Below are 7107 nucleotides of genomic sequence, written 5' to 3' on the forward strand. Positions count from 1 at the left end.
GGGAGTTTGCCACCAGCCCATCCTACCCCCACCCCACCTCACCCCCATCACTGCCTTTGCAAGGTAGACAAAGGGCAGTTGCTAGGCAACAGGGCACCCACGCTGTTGACGTGCTCTATCAGGAGTGAGCCAGGCCAAGAGAGGCAGTGTATCTTTCCATTACTTGGGCCATTCCATGTGTTTATGTTTCCAACTGCCCCTAAAGGCATTTGAGTTTGTGAGCCCTGGTCAAAGAGCCCCTGGCAACCAAGGTGCCTGGGTTGCAATTATTAACTAACTATTGACATACTTTCTACGCTTCTCTCTCAGGAAGGGATTCTGGCCTCAGGTCAGGTAATGGGCTCAATGTGGATATAAAACGTACTTTTGGCTTGCCCCTACATTCTCATACCCTGATCTGTCCCTAAGCCCATCCTCAAAATGAGCAAAAGACGGCACACAGAGTTCCAACTCTTCAGCGAAAGGTTTCAATTCCATACCTTGGAGCAGAACAATCAAGCCCACCCACTGCTGTGAGACAATTCCCACACATGGTGGCATCCCTGCAAGCCCGGAGCAGAGGTGCTCCAGAGGGTTTCCAAGGCTCTACGCCTCATCTTCCTCTTGCCGAGCACCAGATAGGTTTGAACAGCCAGCCTTCCAGTTAACAATCTGATGTTGCAGGTGTCCGTCTACTTTAGACGTGATATGAGGCTTCAGGGACACACACATTGCTCTTGAATCGCTGCCAACTCCTGGCAGCCCCCTCGACTCCAGAGTCAGACCACGCCAGGGGGTCTGCTGGAAGGAAGCAGGCCACTAGGTGGTGGGGCTTCTGGGTGGGGGTTCAAACTGCCGCCCTCTAAGTTAGTAGTCCAATTGTCTGCATCACCCAGAGACGTGGCTGCCAGCATCGCAGACCCCATCAGACGGAGTTGTCCTGGTGCTAATGGCCCTCAAGGTGGAAAAGGACAGGTGAGGAAGAGTAGAGTCAGGAGTCCAGCCCCTGCCGGCCCTGTGAGCCCCAGGAAACAAGTTTATTTCTCCCTCTAAGGCAGCCATAGTCGCTCCCGTGGAATCCAGCACACACCACCCCCTGGAGTAAGTGTGGCCCAAATCCAATGCCGTCGTCATCCCTGTGAAGCCTTTGGTACCCAGCGGCCGCTCAGTGGATGTGAACTACGACTGTATCCACTCCCACGAAAGGGGCTTGGGGCGGAGGGTGCGCGCAGCGGGGCAGCGAGGATTGGGGCTGCGTGGCTGAGACAAGAAGGACCAGGCGTGTCCCTGCGAATGCAGCTGCCTGAGCATCACACACGGCTGAGTCTGCAGCTCAGCTTCTGCCACACGCTCTGACACCCCCACCCCCATGTTCTCATGGCTCCTGTACTTGGAACCAGGGCCCCCATTTGGGAACAGAGGTTTTCTTTGGCTGTGTGAATAAGGACGTGCCAGAGGAGGGTGGGTCCTAAACTTAATCCTATCTGAGAGGAGTCTGCGCACTCAATGTCCTGGGAGTCGATTCCGACTCCTCGTGACCCTCGTGACGGAGTAGGCCTGCCCCTGCGGCTTTACCAGGCTGTAACTCTTCACGGGAGTAGAAAGCCTCGTCTTTATCCAGAGAGGCAGTTGGTAGTTTCCAACTGCGGGCCTTGTGTTAGCAGGCCCACAAGTAACCACTACACCCCACCCCCAGGACTCGGAGGAGAGGGGTCTTATGAGAAGGGACACAGAGAGAGCGGAAATGGGAACATGCACAGGACAGACTGCCTACAAGGCAGACACAGTCCACAGAAAGGCACACCGTGGTCAAGACCCAGAGCAGAACTTTTAGTCTCGAAAACAGTAGAAAATACATTTCTGTTGTTGGAAACCATCCATGAGTGTGTGTGTGTGTACATGTATGTGTGTGTACATATATGTATGTGTGTACATAGGAATGGATGGATGTATTATAGCCCCACTCCCAAGAAAGTCTTATTGTATCTGCCCCATATGCTCTGCAAACCCTGGCTCCTTGCCACACTTCCAATCCTCTCCCAGACAACGAGCCCACCCCCTGCACCTGCCATAGGGACGCAGTTCAACTGAGAGGACAAGACCCCGATCCCCTCCCTCCTCACCACGTGCCAGGACAGTTTCAGGGTGGCTCAAAACAAAAACATGAGGCTGTGAGGTTCTTAGTCACTGCAGAAACCACCACCATGAAAAATGAAAAGTTACACTATTGCAACCCCCAGCATGGGCAGTTTTTAGCAATAACCTCAGTACAACACACACGCATACACACAGTTGCCAGCAAAGCCACATAACAGTGCTCTCCAAAAGGCTGATCTTCAGATAAAGTGGGACCCTGGTAAATCGCACCAGGCAAGTACTAAAGTTGTTGATGTCACAAGGCGGGCACCCAGGTGATGAAGAGAGAACTGTTGAGTTGAAAACCATTGGGTTATCCGAGAGCCGGGTCCACAGAGCCTGGCCGTCCCCCCCACCCCCCCCTCATGAACGGCAGAAATGGACGGTGATGGGAGAATGGCAGAGACAGGGATCGGAGTGACGAGTGGTTTTCAATGCCTTGGACTCTAGTGAACGCCTGCATCCGGGCCAGCAGGCATTTTCTGTAACTGACCAGACCATGAATGTCCTGGGGCTCTGCGGGCCATACGACTGACCGATCAATCCCGGTGGGGAAGTCAGACGCAGGCAATAAGGAAGCACACGTGATTGGCTGCAGTCCATGAACACTTCTCTATGAACACTACATGTTTGGAGTCTGCATAGTTTTCACTTGTCATGAACTATTCTTTTGATTCTTTTTTTTTTTTTTCCTCCAACCATTCTGAGCTAATAAAACTCCCTGCCAGGAAATCGATTCCAACTTGTAGGAATATAAAAGGATCTCCAAGTCGGTAAGACAGTGCCAACTTTCTCCCAGGCGGAGGACGGTGGGCTTGTCTAACACTTAGCCAGGCGTGCCACCGTCGGCGGTCCAAAAACATGCAACGGAACCTGTTGTTGGTTAGTTGTCATTAGGTGGATCCTGACTCACGTGTACAGAGCAGACCTGCGCTTCAGAGGATTTTCACCCGTATTTGGGAAATGATTTGCAATGTGGGTCTGGTAGTGACTGCAGATGGTGCCAGGTGGCATCGGGGGCCACACTGCCACCTGCTCAGAGTAGCTCCTCTGGTGCCCAGTACACTGACAGTCTCACCTTTTCTTATAGCACTGAGCCAAGCCAACTTGGCTTGTCCATGTGTTTATCTGACGGCTGTGAGCTGGGTTAGCAATGTTCCCTGAACGTCGTGAGGCTCATACTTCCTAGGGAGCTTTGCCCAGCACTGCTACATGCTCCTTCAACACTGGCTGGCGGGTTGAGTTTTCATCCATCTTCCAGGGCCCCGAACAAAGGTCTCCAAAACTCACTGCCACCCTGTCCACTCCAACTATAGAGACCCTACAAGACAGAGAAGATCGGCTCCGTGGGGTTTCTGAAACTTCAAATCTTTACAGGAGCTGACAGCCTTGTTTTCTCCCATGGAGCAAGTGATGGGCTCCAGGGGCAGCCCTTGTTGCTGGCAATTCCAGGTGTCACGCGCTACACGACCACGGCTTCTTCCAGGGCAAGGAACCGCGTGGAGGGGGCGGGAATCTGAGCAATTACCTGAGGCCCCTGTCTCTCTTTAGAGGGGAGGAAACCGCAGCCCGACAGCAGAGGACTTATCCACAGTACTCGGGTCTGAGACTCACTCACTCGGTCCACGTTCACATGCCTGCCTCTGATCATCCCTGCAGATCCTGGGGGTGCACCTCAGGTACAAACTAGAAAGATGGAGGTTCAAATATCCCTCGAAGCACTTGGGAAGAAAGGCCTGGAAATCTAATCCTGAAAGGTCACAGCCATTGGAAAACCCTATGGAGACAGGTTTTATTACACATTTTTTTATTTATGGACACATTTTTTAAATGAAAATTAACACTAAAAACCTGTGGAGCGCTGGTGTACTGACACACACTGGGTGGCCATGAGTCGGATTGGACTCAACACCAGCCGGCCGCAGTCCTCTTCACATCTCGCTCAGGGACAATGAACAACAGCAAGAAAAGTAAAGACATAAACAGCAGTGCCCCCATCCTGCCCCTCCCCACAGCCCACCCCGCCATTTAGGAGGACCCATTTGCTTCGGGGAGGACACCCACTTTTTACATTTCCACAGCTATGCCCATCTAGTGATCTTTTCAACATGGGTACTCAACAAACAAACAAGACAAGAGGTCTAATCAATGCCTAAGACTCACTTCTGTAAAGGACTGTATGAGTCATGAAAACAGGACTCCACATGTTGGGTTCCCCCACCCCACCCCACCTTTTGACAGGCCTCAAATTCCCAGAATAACCCTGGCTGCCAGCCCCTCCTCAGGCACCCACTGGTCCCACTACTAAAAAGCAAGAGCTCTGTCACTCTGTCCTTTGTCCAGACATCCCACTCAGTCTTCTGCCACGACAACTTCCCCAAACTCCCTTTCTCAGCTTGGCTAGAACTTCGCCGCTAGAACTTCTATACATCCATGTGTATAGATCCCTTGCCTTTTCTTTTGCAGGCTCTAGAAATAAAATTCAACACTTACAAGACCGGAGGGATCTAAGTATAGTCTGTGAAACGCAGCAAGCTGCACTGGGTGCCAGCCAGATCCGCAAGAGAATGAGTCAGCATTCTTTCTGAGGAAGAATGGTTGTTGAAGTCAGACCGGGTTTCGAATCCCTGTCCCACCCTTTACTGGATGACTGTATGGCACGGGGTGAGTCACCAAGTCCCTACATATTCGCAGGGGACATGACATTGGCTGGGTTCCCAGGGTTGGCCAAGCATGAACCTCCAGGAAGGTTTGTGCTACATCCGCCCACTGTCGGAGAGCCCGCGTTGAGTAATGGTGACAGCACGTGAGACAGACTGGAGCCGTTGTTTCTGGGCTGTGATCGTGATAGAAACAGATTGGTTTTCTTCTGTGGTGCAGTCGCTGCTGCTGTGAGGGGCCATCTAGTCCGTGCCGACTCCTAGTGACCTGATGTCCCCCAGAACGAAACACCGGCCGGCCCTGGGCCATCCTCACAAAATTGCCCTTATGGTTAAGGCCACTGTGGCAGCTCCTCCGTCAGCGCATCTCGACAAGGGTCTCCTTTGTCTTCCCTGCCCCTCCACAGTCCCAAGCACGACGTCCTTCTCCGGGACCGGCCTCTCCTGACCACAAGTGTTCAAGTGGTCCACATTTAGGTTCACAGTTTAACGCCAAGCATTTGCACCGCTTAGGGACCTGTCTCCTACAAAGTAGGTGCTTAATACACTTCAGCCAGTTATATCCCCAAGCTACTCTCCCCTCTTTGAGCACTGAACAAGAGATAAAGAGAAGCTCTCCCTTGCCCCTTCTAATTTTGCAAATGCATACTGGTTTTTGCTCTGTTGATGTTCACGATTAGCAAACCAGGGTATTTCCCCTCATCTCGGGTACCTGCAAAAGCCACATCGGGAGCATGGATGTCTTTGAATTATGGTGATCAGCATACTAGGAACTACCAAGAAGGAACAAATCTGCCTCTGGGGATGTATGACCAGATGCCCCTTAGACAGGAGGAAGGCCATTCTCTGTCTCACATACTTTGGACCTGGTATCAGGAGGGACCAGTTGCTAGTGAAGGACACCACGCGTGGTACAGTGGAGGTCAGGGAACCGGAGGAAGACCCTTGACGAGGTGCACTGGTGCAGTGGCTGCAGCAACAGGCTGGCACACAGCGAGGTTTGTGAGGCTGGCGGAAGACCGGCACCGTCTTGTTCTCTTGTCTAGTCACTGTGAGTCGGAATCGACCCGACGGCACCTACCAGCATCAACAATAATCACCACATTGTGCAAATAAACTACATCCTGCTCAGAGTCACTCTCTTCTAAAGTTTCCCTGAACAAAGAAAGGACTAACATTCTCGGAGTCTCCCCAAGTCCAGTGCATCTCTCTTTGCCATCTAATAAAACACTTTTTATTTCCTTTCACGGGCTTAAATTTCACTAAAAGGCAAATTGTCTGGGGCCCTGCCTTGGAGACAACAGGTCTCTGTGTATGCTCGAATCATCGCCTGTTCCCCTGGACTGTTTTCTAGCTTTCTGAATAGACAGTGTGCAGAATCGGGAATCAGAAACGGTCCTGTGATCTCCCTAATTGCTTCCACAGACAAGTCCAAAATGGGTAAATTCTTTAAAAGACACAACTGATTCGAGCCCCAAATGCTGCGCAAGGAGCTCCCAGCCGGCTCTCCTACAGTGCCTGGGCCCCTGGGCCCGGCTCCCACCCCTAAGCTGGGCAAGCACTCAAGCGGCAGGGAGGGCCGCGGCTCAGACCAGGCCCATCTCTGCCCAGCCAAGGGCAACACCAGGGCAGCCAGGGCCAAAGAGTCAAAGACAGCATGATCTTGGGCCCCTGGCCTCCAGCTACCCTGAATCTGACCCCCAGTCTGAGACAGAATCTAGTGCTTCAGAGCCCCAAGAAGCAAAAAAGCACCCTGAAAAGCCATGTAACAGGGATTTCAAGCGCACACATCTGTCCGTGTAAAACAACACAGCAGCAGTCTGTCTAACCGCAGGTTTGACAGATCTCAAGAGATCAGGGTCTAAGTCAGGGCCGGGGAACCTTTCCTTCTGCCAAGGGCTATTTGGGTATACATATAACATCATCCATGGCCATACGGGTCAGACATTTCATTAACTCATCCCTAAAAGGAGGGGCCCCGATGGCATAGCGGTTACAGGTTGGGCTGCTAACCACAAGGTCAGCAGTTCAAAACCACCAGCTACTCACTCCTCAGGAGCTAGGTGAAGCTTTCTACTCCCGTCTGGGAAGCTCACACGGACAGTTCTCCCCTGTCCTGTGGGGTAGAACTGACTGGATGGCAGTGACTTTGGCCTGGGTTCTTGGTTTGGTCATGTGATGGCTGGAGCTACTTCTTTTTGGTGAGGCGTGTGATGTTCGCCGATATTGATGATTGGGTGGACTTTGTTCAGCCAGATGTTCCTCAGTCCTGGGCTAGGTGTTCCTTGCATTTTCCTGGGATTCTCTGCATCTTACTGGTCTACAGGGAAGT

This window comes from Echinops telfairi, unplaced genomic scaffold (assembly GCF_000313985.2).
Source record: "Echinops telfairi isolate 266 unplaced genomic scaffold, ASM31398v2 ScPeMD7_60;HRSCAF=208, whole genome shotgun sequence".
NCBI classification, from domain to species: domain Eukaryota; kingdom Metazoa; phylum Chordata; class Mammalia; order Afrosoricida; family Tenrecidae; genus Echinops; species Echinops telfairi.